Source organism: Canis aureus, chromosome 6, assembly GCF_053574225.1.
Source record: "Canis aureus isolate CA01 chromosome 6, VMU_Caureus_v.1.0, whole genome shotgun sequence".
Taxonomy (NCBI): domain Eukaryota; kingdom Metazoa; phylum Chordata; class Mammalia; order Carnivora; family Canidae; genus Canis; species Canis aureus.
Window position 1 is genome coordinate 15,177,287 of NC_135616.1, and position 13,572 is coordinate 15,190,858.

A 13,572-nucleotide genomic window follows, 5' to 3' on the forward strand; every position below is an offset into this window, starting at 1 on the left:
CCCACCCCTCTGTGGTAATCACCACTGTACTTCTGTTTCTATAAGTTTGGTATTTTTAGATTCCATATATAAGTGATATTTTACAGTATTTGTCTTTTTCTGTCTAACTTATTTCACTTAACATTTGCCATTAAGGTCCATCCATGTTATTGCAAATGGCAGGATTTCTTTCTTTCTCATGGTGGAATAATATTCCATTATCTCTATCATCTATCTATCTACCTATCTATCCATCATCTCATATCTCCTTTATCCATTCACCTGTGGACAGACACTTAGGCTGTTTCCATGTCTTGGGTATTGTGAATAATGCTGCAGTGAACATGGGAGTGCAAATAGATACTCTTCAAGATCTGGTCTTTATGTCCTTCAGATATATACCCAGAAGTGGGATCACTGGTTGGGAACTACTTAATTCTATCAGTCTTGCCTTTGGGAACATAATTCTCTTAGTGAGGAACTTACCTGTTTTCCCATTGGCTCTCTCCTACCCTCTCCAGCACTAGGAGTCAGGCCACCTTTCTGGTGGCTATACTTTTCTAGTAAACTGGAGGCTCATGAGATTGAGAAAAATTGCTATTTTTGATGGTGTCAAAGGCTAAAGTCAATCTGCTAAATATTTTATTTAATGTTAATTTGTACATTTCTAACTTTTGGATCTCCAATTCACTTCTGTTTACCACAACTTTCTCCAAAATCCTCTGCTCATGGGTGGGGAAGTTTTGCTCATTCTTTTGCCTTTCCCTCCCATTTGCTCCTGGCAGATCTTTGTGTTTACATTCATTTCACATACAGACATTTCTTTTTTCCTGAAATTTGCATGCTTTGCTTTTCAGCAGGTTTTTGCCATCTTTCCTGGTGTCTACCTTCCTCTGCGTGGAGTATTTCTTTCTCTGGATTTTGGCATCATTTTGCACCTCTTCCTACTTGCTAAGGAAGTAACTATAGAGCAGAAAATGTCAGGTAAAAGTTTACATGCTACCTAAAAGACCAATTAGCTGTCTAATACCAGCTACACTTATTCAAGAACCATTGTGATTTTGAGCCCCGATTGCCTCCCCTAGTAAAATATGTTTTGATTACATGTAGTACTGTTTTGCTCTTTTGTTAAAAATGAAAACATGATCTGGCAACTATATACTATTTTGATGTGTATGCTCAAAATCCCCCCAACTTTGTGAATTTCAAAGTTATATGAAACTAAAGCCAACAAGAATATTGACCTTAATTTTAACCATGTGTCTTAGAATTAGAAATTAAAAAGACATTTCCATGATGACTAGGTTGGTAATAAATATTGCAAGATTTATTCTGAAGGATGCTTCATACGCTTCATTAACTCCTCTTGTTTGGTGCCACCAGCATGCCCTGGGCCCAGGCTTTTCATTCACTCCTTCATTTTACTCCTTGTATCCAGTCATTTGTAAGCATCTTTCCTTTCTCTGCACAGTCTCTTGGATTTGTCCTGGGGTCTCAGTTTCGGTGCCACCTCTCAGAGCCAAATCTCTATCAAGTCCCATATAAATTACTACAGCAGTCTCTTCACTGGTCTCTTCACTTTCAATTTATCCCACAGACTGCTGTCAGATTCATCGTTGCTTTCATCATCTCTTGTCCCTTATTAAGACCTGATGCTATTGCCTTATTTCTGATTGTGTTAAGAAGTCTGGATGCCTTAGCTTGTTAACAATGAGTCTTGCTCAATAAATCGTATTTTTCCATTTTCTCCCACAGAGCAACCCACCACACATGCCCTGCTTCTGCATGCTAGTTTTCTTCATGTCCTCGTCTCTCTGTTTCCAGCTTCACGTCTTTGCCTACACTCTACCCTCCCTGGAGAACTTCCTCTCTTCGGCTCCGCCAATCCACGTGACGCGTTTCCTTTCATATACCAAAGACTGCCCATTTCCACCCCATTCTACAGTAATATGTCCTTTTAATGTAATATTTCTGACTGGGGTCTGTATTTATCAAATTCCTGCAAACGAATTGAGGATTGCTTTACTTGTACACTTCTTCTTTCCTCAAGTAGTCTATTTTATCTACTTTCTGTTCCTAAATGGGTCTAGCTGGATACAGTTTGGTAGTTAATTTTATTAGATCAATGAAATGAGAACCACATAAGACTTGACACATTTATTTCACATGTTTTGGTGTAATGCCCTCCTTCTTATTCTTGGATTGAGGTTAGGAGTTGAATCTTTTCATTTTATTCATAAACTTCTACATTGCTCTTAAATATACCTTCGATTCCTGTCTTTATGGCCTTGTAATTTCCATACTTAAGTGAAACAGTTATGAGATGCAGATAACAGACTAAGCCCAAGGGGAATGATATTAAAGGAAAGGAACGTAGAAAGTAAAAATGTCATTATTGAGATCTGTGGGTTACCCTCACTGGATTTAATTCACAAAAAATTTGAATATCTTCAAATACACATCTTTAGAACAAAGGAGAGCTATCCATTTGAATTTGTTCTCACCCTGGCTAAGCTATTCATAATTGGTTCATGTAGGCTCTTTCCCATGATACTGGATAAAATATCGTGTATCCATGATAAGATATTATGTATAACCAAACAAAAATAGGGTAAGGCTAAGACAAGTGAAAAGGAAGAAACTAAGATGAAAGATGAGTTACCTTAAAATTGTAGCTCTCAAAGTCTGTGTCTCAGCAAGAGACTAGGCCTTGAACTTCAGAAGCTCAAGTTAGCTGTTGAAGATTGAAAGTTTGGGCTGGTGAGACAGCTAGGATTGAGGCCCAAATGAAGTAGTCCTAGGAGTGAATGCTGAAAACATGAAGACACATGCTGAGGGGACTAGGATTGTTTGGGCAGAGTTTAATGATCATCTGCTCTGATAATGCCAGAAATCACACTATTTTTGGTCTCCCTTGTCTGCTGAAGATGGCAGTTTGTCAGTCCTGTGAACCTCAAGTGCCTAACAGGCGATGAACAAACTCACTCATGTGGTAGAAGCCTTGAAGTCATGGTGAGCTCTCCTGAACATAAAACTGTGTAGCAGAGACAGAGTAGATGCTCACCAGTCCTGAATCCTCTTCCTAGGTGAGCCTTGCCTTCCTTACAATTAAGCTGGAGCCATATGATTAGTTCTGGTCACAGGAATTTGGGTAGAAGTGATAGCTTCTACCTCTGGGCCTGGTCCCCAACACCTGAAGAGATCTCTGGCTTGCCTTTTCTCTTTGCATGCTGATTGGTCAGATGAAGAAAATCCAGCAGAGGATTTGAGGGTAGAGTATGGTGGAAGCACAAGATGGAAGGAACCTGGGTCCTGCAATCATTGTGTAGATTGCTGCCCACATAACATCTTTATTAAACAGTGAAATGCATGCAGAATCTACTTTGATTGGTTTAAGCCCCTGGGGTTGTGGTGTTTGTTGACATTATTAGCTTGATGAATGTAAATAATGACGTCTTTAATTCATCTCAAGATTTAGAACAGTTTTACTTAAAAAAAAGATCCGTTTAAGAAAAAATTCTTAAAGCTACCGAATTTAATTCAGTTTCACAAGTAGTTGATGAGTAACTCATGTGCTAATAATAATAATAATAATAATAATAATAATGCTAAGATCTGCATAGTGCAGTGGGAATAAAATAATGAACAAGGCATAATATTTTACTGGGAGAGGCCGATAAAAAAACCTACAAGTGAATAAACAGCATGCTTATGAAAGCTATGAAGAGAATAAAACACAGTAACAACCTGAGAGAAAGTGACTGGGTGGAGCCCAGCATGGACAGGTGACCGAGGAGCTTCTCTCTTTTAGAAGGGGACACTTAGGTTGAGACTTGGATAGAGAAGATGCCAGTCAACTGTCTATCTGGGGAAGGGCTGTGTGCACAGAAGGTAAAGCATATACAAAATCCCTGGGGCAGGAACAAAGTTGGTGTGTGCAGATCAATGAAAGACTCATGTGACAGATATTTAGGACCAGGGCGATAGTGCCAGGTCATGCACGGCCTTTTGACCTGGGTTAAAGGTATGCACTTTATTCAATGAGCATTATTGGGCTTTAACCAAGGGGCATGATGTGTGTGTGTGTGTGTGTGTGTGTGTGTGTGTGTTTAAATCACTGGCTACAGCTTAGAGAATGGATTTTAGAGAGAAAACATGGAGACCTATCAGGCCGGGAAGCAGTAGTTCTGGCCAGATATGATGGTGGCTTAAAATAGGATAGAATTGGGTGTATTTGGGATTGAGATGAAAGGATGGTTTTCAGATGGATTAAACAAGAGGAGTTGGGGAAAAGAGGAATGGAGATATATTAGAGAATTCAACAAATATTGATTTAACACCTTGGCTATGTGCCAGTCGCTCTTCTAGCTCTGAGAACAGAGTAGTGAACCTAGACCTTATACTCTAGTGGAAAGAAATAGATAGTAATAAACAATATATGTCAGGTGGGGAGAGTGAAGTAAAGCAAAGCACTGTGAGGGGATAAAAGGGTGGCATGGATGACTAGTTTTAGATAAGATAATCAGGGGAGTCCTCTTTGATTGGATGATATTTGAGCAAAGAAGTGAGGAAGTAAACCACACAGATATCTGAAGCAAGGGTGCTCCAGGAAGAGGAAACAGTGAGTGCAGAGGCAGTGCGGTGGAAGCACAAGTGGCATGTTGGAGGGGCAGCAGTAGGCACTGTGATGGGGAATGAGCAGAGAGGAAATGGGAGGAGACGAGGTCATAGAGAGGTAGGCGGGTGGGCAAATCCCAGGCTAAGATTAGGACTTAGATATGATTTTGTGATGGGAAGCCATTGGAGAATTCTGAATAGAGGGACAGAAGTAGGGAGACCAGCTAGTCTTGATATGTGAGAGTTTTATTTTAGCCACTGGTTGGATGTTGATGCCATTAATTTTTTTTCTTTTCCCCTTCTAGTAGGTTCCATACCTAGCATAGAGCCCAATGCAGGGCTTGAACTCATGACCCTGAGATCAAGATATGAGCTGAGATCAAGAGTTGGATGCTTAACCGACTGAACCACCCAGGCACCTTGATGTTGGATGCCATTATTGAGAAGAAATTTCAGAAGAGAAATCAAAGTTCTGTTCAGGATAGATTAAATTTTAAATGCCTATTAGACATATGACTAAAGATATCAAGTAGAGGTGGATATTTAAGTCCAGAACTCAGGAAAGGAGTCAGGACCAGAGGTCGAAATTTGGAGTTGTCAGCCTCGGCATGGGGATCATGTCTCAGGACTAGAGAGAATCACCCAGATGGAGAAAAGAGCCAAGGTGTGGCTCTGGGGCCCTTCTCCTTGTAGAAAGCAGCACAGAGGGGAAGGAGGTTGAGAAGGAGTGGCTTATGAGGTTGGATGAGAATCAGAAGAGTTTAGTGTTAACAGAAGTCAAGATAAGAAAGTGCTTCAAATAAGAGAGTTCAACTGTGTCAAATGCTGCCAAGAGTCAAGAAGGAGGAAGAGAGAAAAGTGGCCCTTGGATTTGACAATGTGAAGTCACTGGTGACTTTGCCAGGTAGGAGTGAGTTCAGGAGATGAGGTGCCCATGGGACAATGAACAGCTCTTGAGACAAATTTTGTGGGAAGGAAAACATAGAAATGTGACAGTAATGAGGGAAATGCAATTTTTATGGGTCAAACTCTCCTTTTCCTCAGTTGATGTTCTCTCTTGAAGAGGAGAAGACATCGCCTTGCACTGTGTTAGACCAATTGGTACAGGACTAATGGCTTCATGTCTTGTTTCTTTCATATATACTTGCATTTTAAAAGTAGGAATTTGCATTTTGTGTAGTAGATAGTCTAATATATCTTGGGTAGCTAGAATGAATGAATATTCTAGCTAAGACTAGCACTGGACTCTGTGTGTGTGTGTGTGTGTGTGTGTACATGCATTATCTTCAAATCTGGTGTGCTGGAAATCTTCCTGACAATCTGTTAGGCATCAGGGATTTTTATCTCCAGATGGGTGCCCCATTTTTCTTTTTGATAACCTCTTACTAATGAAGAGCCAGGGATGGGAGTTCCATTTACAAATGGTGAATCATTAGAAACAGATTTGTAGGTGGAGAAGGCTTGTCCAGCAGCAGAGCCTCACTTCTGAGGCATGCCGTCAGTTCGTTGCACAAATGGGCCCCGCAAGCAGATCTATGGGAGGGGAGACAACTCATTACACATGTGCCCTCCCACACCACTGCTCTAACCACAAGCCTTCATCAGAAAGCCTGAGGCCAAAAGGACAAACGCTCCATTTAGAGATCACCTTCCAAATCCCTGCCCCTTCTTCTTTTACAGCAATCTGGGAAACTGAACTTTTTTTTTTAACTTAAGATTTTATTTATTTGAAAGAGAGAGAGAGAGTTCACACACACACACACACACACACACACACACACACACGAGTGGGGGAGCAGAGGATGAGGGAGAAAACTCCTTGCTTAACAGGGAGCCAAAGCAGGGCTTGATCCCAGGACCCCGGGATCATGACCTGAGCCAAAATCATGAATTAGGCGCTTAACCTACTGAGCCACCCAGGTTCCCCTTAAATATTTTTTTAAGGAAATTTTGTTACTGCATAAAGAGAAATTCAGGGTAAAAAAAATAAATACAAATGAAATGCCATTACTGTGTTATTGAATTCTAGTTGTATGCTTGTTTACCAAGGGCTATCAGCTTGCTTTCCTTTTTTTCTTAGAAGGGAGGTTATAAAATATTAGAGTTATTAAAGATATAGCAGCACCAAACTGAAACTTTCTCCTTGACACAGTCTGAAGCATTGAAAGAGAAGAGCTGTTTGCACAGCCCTGTGAATGTACTGGAAGCCACCAAGATGTACACTTTAAAAACGGTTAACATAGTCTATGTTATGTGAATTTTACTTCAATTAAAAAAAACAGAAGTGAAAAATATTAATTTTGATCCAGTGATTTAATATCATATTATAATATTGCTTAAATTCTTTTGTCCCTGATTTTGGTGAAACACTGCACCAGGAAGGATGTAATGCTGAGACCCTCGTGGTTCAGTGTCAGAGTAGCTCTGCTGTCTAAGGAGCACAGCTCGAGAATCTACAGCAGTTTTAAACTGCCAGTGCCTTCACTTGAATTTCTTGAATAATGAAAAGTAATGCACTTGAATTTCTTAAATAATGGAAATACTCTTCTAAGTCCCCAATCTGTTTCCTTACCACTTCTGAAACCTACAATATGTTTGAACTTGAATAGTTTACTTGTCAGAACTTAAATTTCTTCACCTGTAAAGTAGAGATAATACTACTCATCTTATTGTGTTGTTGTGGGGATTACCTGAGAAAGCCTGAGGCCAAAAGGACATGGTTCTTCATGGAAGAACCTAGCAAAATTCCTGCAAGAACACTTGTTCTGTGCAGGAATCCCTGTTCCTGATGCAGTTGAAGAATATTAGAGAGCCAAATTCATATGGATGCTTTATGAGAGATTTGATGCTGATGTGTTAATGATTGGCTAGAAATCCTTCTAATCCATGAATGGATAAACTTTGAGAGTCTGGAAAATAGTCACTATTAAGTATATAGTCAATGTCAAAAAAACAAAACAAAACAAAAACAAAGACTTCTGATTTCATTTTCAGAATCATTGATTGTTGAAATACATCTCATCATTTGCATTAAGAAGTATTAAATCATTATTTGTCTCCCTATTGCATTTCTATAGAATTGTCTTCTAGTACAGTTTTATATGTTGGGACTTCTTCAATGTGGTTTAATTAATTAATCTTCAAGTAAATCCAAAGCATATTAAGAACATTTATGGGATTTCCTTATGAAATATCATCACTTCTGGTTCACCCGCATTTTGCTGGTTTTGGTCATCATTATTTGTATTGTTGTGTTTGGCAGAAATCCTGGAAATACAATTTACTTTATGCTAAAACCATTCCTAAGGAAAAACTTTGACTCCACTGTGGAGTGAAATATGGCTACACTCCCTTGCATTGTGTTCTTGGTTTTGGCTATACATCAAACTAGCAATGATGTATTCTTTCAAACTTTGGAACTTGAGTGTGGGAGGTAGGGAACTTTCAGATGCCACAAACACACTTTAAAAAGCATTTCGAACCAGTCTTCTCTAGGAATTAAACTCTCCAATTTTTTTCACACACACACACACACACAAAGCCCTAGGATGGGGAAAAAATGGATTACTGTCGATATAGGCTTCTCCTGGCATCTGAAAAGATGAGCAAGGTCTCATTTTGTATGCTTGAGGCATAGTTTGGCTCGTGGAGTAACTAAAGCCATATGAAGTGTTTTATGATGGGTGTTACAGTTCATTAAATATTCACTTACAAGGAAGACCTTTTAGCGCTGTAATTCTTGAGGTAGGCATTTTTTCCTCCTCAAAGTCTAGAAGGCTTCATTGTCTAGAATGAGAATAGGCTGTCAGGCAAAGTAAAGAGAGTTGGAGCTTCCTCCTCTGGGTACTTTGTGTTTTCAGTGGGTGAAATTACTTGGGAACATCCTGTGTAAGTCTTTCACTCCCATTTGTTGAGCATTGCCCTTCACATCTTTGTTGAAAAAGAACTATCTAAACACCTGTATCTTAAAAATGAAGGTGTGGATATACACATATCTAAGGCTGATGTTACATGTCCCTCTTGATTCCCCATTATTGATCAATAACCCAGGTTTGGTCTGCATACACGGAAAGTCCAACTGCATTGGAGTTTGTCACCAGTCACTTAAACTAACTGTATGTTTGCAAAATTTGGACTTATCAGAGACCTGGCTATGGATTGTGGTTCTCTGGAAAAATTCCAGGTAGAGGAAGCCAAGAGGATTCTTATGAATGCAGTTAATTAATTCTGAAACAACTTCTCATAGAGTTCCCTGACGTCCAGTGGAACTGGACAGCTCTGATTTTTAATCCCTTGTGAGTGTTGTGAAATCATCCTGTTACATAAGCAAGTAGTCATCTCGCCAGCTTTGGGGTTCATCTTGTTGTTGATAGATCTGAGACGGTAGCTCAGTGAGAGTGCTGGGGCATGGCTCCCCACCCCCACAGGGTGCAAGATCGCATTCTGTTAGACAAACACTGCTCACTTTCTTTCAATGCAAAAAGTGTGTGTGTGATTAAGTAGATTTGAGGCTCTTGGCAGTGTACTAAAGCGGAACAAAGCACTCTTGATGATTGGTAAGACAGGTGTTGGCTTTCTCCTCCTTTGTTTGAGCAGCACTGTTCCTCCTGAAATTGTCCCTCTGAGAGAAGACAGGCACCACAGTCAAGCCAGGGGCCAGGCCCTCATCCCTACTTTTACAGCCAGAGGCGCAGGGTTTAGTTCTGCTACATATTGGCAATTACTTTGCACCCCTTTCCCCCCTTTCATCTCAATAACTCTGGGTGAGCTGCCAATCCTCTCAGGCAGCCCTCCTGGGAAGAGGCCGAGTATATTTGCCTTTGGTTCACCTTGTCATCTTTTTCTGTCCTTTTGGGTCTTTTGGTTACTTTCTCTTCATCTTCAGGCTATTTTGTTCTTAGTTCCCTTCACCTCCTCTCCTCTCAAACAGACTCTTTGGCAGAGGCTCTGATAAACACATTTGCACTGAGGTGTAAATGGCTGATAAAAGATGTGTTTCTTTTCCCAGGAGTATCTGCACTGGAGCAAAGACATAAACTTCCAAGGGTGGAATTTCAGACCAGCAGGCCAGGTAGAAGAGCGCCTTAGGAGTGAGGAATCTTCCTGAGGCCACCCTAGGCCTGCTCCCGAGGAAGGCCCAGCTCCAAGGTAGTCAGCAGCTGGTGATGGGAGGCCCCAGGCTGCTGGCCGCGGGAGGGGCTGGTCCCATGGCCAAGACTCTGGCCTCGCTCCACGACTGGAGTTTGAAATCGTGAGGCCCTGTCTGAAAATCTTGAGCAAGAGTCTTGCTTATCCCAGAGGAATGTTTGGAAACACTAATAATATTACATTTGTGGTGAATGTTTCATTATCTTACTGTTTTCTTCAGCCAATGTGATAGACACATCGTAGTTTTAAGGATTCTTAAACTTGCCTTTTTGTGAAATGGCTGAAGTTCCCACATATAGGTTCGCTCCTGCTCATGGAAACCGGTTAGTTTCATCATTCTGTTTCATCATTCCTCAGCTTGTCTAAATCAGAAGTGTTTTTGATATTCAAACGCTGACCTCTGGGCAAATGAAAAATTGCTAAGTCGCAGTAAAATTCTTCCAGGCTTGGAGCACATAGTCATGAGCACATCGCTGCAGAATGGGATCCCTGGGGCTGATGTCAAGACAGGGAACACCAGCCCCCATGGAAGAGTCTGCCCCTCCTCTGGAGTTCTCTTAATGGACTTGTGAGCCAGTCAACTCTGCGTGCTTGACATGTGTCGGTTCTCAGAACAACTCCTGCCCCATTTTAAAAAGTCATTAAGTTCCATTATAACTAAAAGCAAAGACTATTGGTTAACACTTCTCCCCCCAAAACACAATTCACATGTTAGACAGACTAGTTATTTTATCCCAGTGAGTTGAAAATTCACTATGCATTTCCCCTCCTCTGATGCTTATGGTTGCTGAAACACAAGTCAGAGCTATGATGTAGAAGCATATTTGCCTGTTTTCTTTAGAGCCTGAGCTCCTTAAGGACAGTGGATGAATCTCATGTATCTTTTCTTCCCTCCAGGGCCCTTTGTATAGTAAGTTCTTATAAAAAAAAAATTCTGAGGTGGAAAAATGAATAAAGATACTCATTCCTTATCCTATTTTTATAAATTAAAATCCTTCATTTCCTGACTGTTTTGTCTACAGCATTCTAAACATCCTTACAGCCATAATAATACTGTCTCTACCACAACACAGATGAGCTTCAGAAACTTACAAACTTGTGCTCAGTGAAAGCAGCCATAGAGGACCATATATTGGATAGTTCCCTTTATGTGAAATGTCCAGAGCAGGCAAATCTCTAGAGACAGAAAAGAGATTAGCTGTTATATAGGACTGAGTGGGAAGGAGAAGGGGGTGTGGAGACTGCCAAAGATAGAAGTTTCTTTTTAGGGTCATGAAAAATGTTCTAAAATTTATGTTATGGTCATGATTCATTAACTCTGTAAATTTACTGAGTGGTACATTCTGATGCTATGGTATGTAACTTACAAATCAATAAAGTTATTAAAAATGAAGAGACTCTGGTCTTGGGTGAAATGGAGAGAAAAGAAGAGGTCTTGGCTTGGACCCTACTTCTATACAGGCATGGAAAAAAGAAGAATAGTTAATCTTAGAATTTTACAGATACAATAATAAAGTACTTTGGTTGGTTTGGAGGTGAAAATGAAGATGGTCATCTTTGGGAATGAAGAGGAAATTGAGGCAAGCTGGCAAAGAACTTATGGTGGACATACCCTAAGGTGATCCTCAAGGACCTGACTTGTATAATTCCCTCCTCTTGAATGTAGGTGTGTCCTATGACTTGCTTCTAACCAGTAGAATATGGTAAAGGTGATGGGACATCATTCCCACAGTTAACATTTTGTCCTCAAAGTCTCCATCTTAGCAGACTAGAGTGAGAGATCCTCCTGCTGACCTTAAAGAAGCAAGAGGCTCAGATGTGAGCTTCCCATGAGAAGAGTCATAAAGCTGAGAACAGCTGGGGGCCTCTAGGGCGTGGGGGCAGCCACTAGCCAACAGCCAGGAAGAAACCAGGGGCCCTCAGTCCCATAACCACAAGGAACTGAATTCTGTCCACAACCATAAGAGCTAAGAAGAGGACTCTGAGCTCTAGAAGAAACGTCACTGTGTCAACGCCTTGACTGCAACCTTATGAGCCTCTGAGCAGAGGACAAGAAGCTGTGAGATAATAAAGGTGTGTTGTTTCACGCCATGATATTTGGTGTAATTTGTTTGTTTGTTTACAGTGATGAAAAATTAATGCAGAGACGTTGCAGGAATAAAAGTGATTTTCAGGATGTTTGGTAGAAGGGCTTCTGGAAAAGAAAACTCAGGGTGTTAACCCCCTTAGGTTAGGATGGGTGTCTTGCTGTTGACATCTGCAAAAAGCAGTTAAGATGAGGAAAGATCAAATGAATCTGAGAATATGGGCTCCTGTCCACTCAGACTCATCCTGGAAGTTCACATCTTTTTTTTTTTTTGTATATTTTTTTTTATTGGAGTTTGATTTGCCTACATATAGTATAAACCCAGTGCTCATCCCGTCATGGAAGTTCACATCTTATAGGAGAAGCAGAACAATAGTAAAATATCGACTATCATTGTACTAGTGATAGCAATGACAAAAATGTGTGTGTATCTGTGTGTACGTGCACATAGGCACTAGGTTAAACCCTTTTATGTATATTTAATTATTGCATTTTTAAAAAATTCATTTACTTATTTTAGAGAGAGAGTGAATGAGCAGGGGGAGGAGCAGAGAGAGAGGGAGAAGCAGACTCCATGCTGAGTGCAGAGGCCAACATAGGGCTTGATCTCACAACCCTAAGATCATGACCTGAGCCAAAATCAAGACTCAGTCACTTAACCACCTAACCAATCAGGCACCTCTAATTATTTCATTTTTAAAGAGACAGTATAGGACATGTTGTGGTTCTGAATTTGAAACACTAGTTCCAAGTTCTGGCTCCATCAGCCTACCAACCACGTGACCTTAAGCAAGTCACTTAAACACCCTTTCCCCTCAACCTACACATTTGTAAAACAGGCTTAGTAATAGTATCTACCTCATAGAGTTGATACGAGGACTAAATCAACAGTGCCTGGCACATGATAAGCCCTCCTGTTACCTCTAATTGTTATTGTTATTGCTACTGTCTAATATTGCTTTAGCACATGGTAATTACGTATACCTCCTCTCTTGTTCACTGGGTGACCTTGAGCCAGTGACGCTCTTTCTGTCAGTTCCTCTTTTGTAAAACAGGGCTAGGAACAATAGCTTCCTTGCAGGGTTTTGTAGGACGAAATGAGACAATGCTGTGTCTAGTGCTGTGTGCAGAGGTCTGACTGATGAGACAATCTTTGTTCCCTTCCATCAAGGTAGAGATGTGCCTCCTGGAAAGAGGCTGGGTGTCAAATAGGACATCATGATCTCTTCTTTTATTCAACAGTTTTGTCTGCAAGCTTGGGAGAAGGCATCTAGCATAGTGATCAACATGTTTTAGTTTTCAGTGAGTGTTAGTTACTGTTAATTATTGCATATAATCATCACAACAATTCCTTCAAGTTGGGTTCTTTATTATACCCATTTTACATATGCAAAACTTAGGCTTTGAGAAGGCAACTTGCTTAATGCCAAGTAGAGTCAAAAGTGAAAGGCAGACTCTGATCCTTTTTCTTTTAAGATTTATTTTAGAGAGAGCTGGTGTGAGCAGGGGGAGGGGTAGAGAGAATGGGAGTGAATCTCAAGCTGACTCCCCACTGAGCACAGAGCCTGATTCAAGGACTCAATCCCAAGACCCATGATACCACAACCTGATCTGAAACCAAGAGTCAGATGCTCAACTGACTGAGGCCACCTAGGCGCCCTGACTTGCCTGATCCTAAGCAAAAATATTTCAGGAAAGCATATTTTACACAGACTACAGAGAACAAAGACTGTTAATTACAA

At 40.6% G+C, this 13,572-nt stretch overlaps 1 long non-coding RNA gene across 2 annotated transcripts in view; it reads left to right on the forward strand.

The window, feature by feature from the left end:
• LOC144315129 (uncharacterized) overlaps window positions 1–11,838 on the forward strand; it is a 91,690-nt gene extending 79,852 nt beyond the window's left edge. Inside the window, exons 1-2 of one of the 2 annotated variants that reach the window (XR_013380908.1) lie at window positions 4,930–5,500; window positions 9,605–11,838. This is a non-coding gene — a long non-coding RNA (uncharacterized LOC144315129). Of the gene's footprint in view, window positions 1–4,929; window positions 5,501–9,604 lie in introns of those variants that run through there. The other variant, XR_013380907.1, reaches the window with a different exon arrangement.
• Window positions 11,839–13,572: the final 1,734 nt, after the last annotated feature.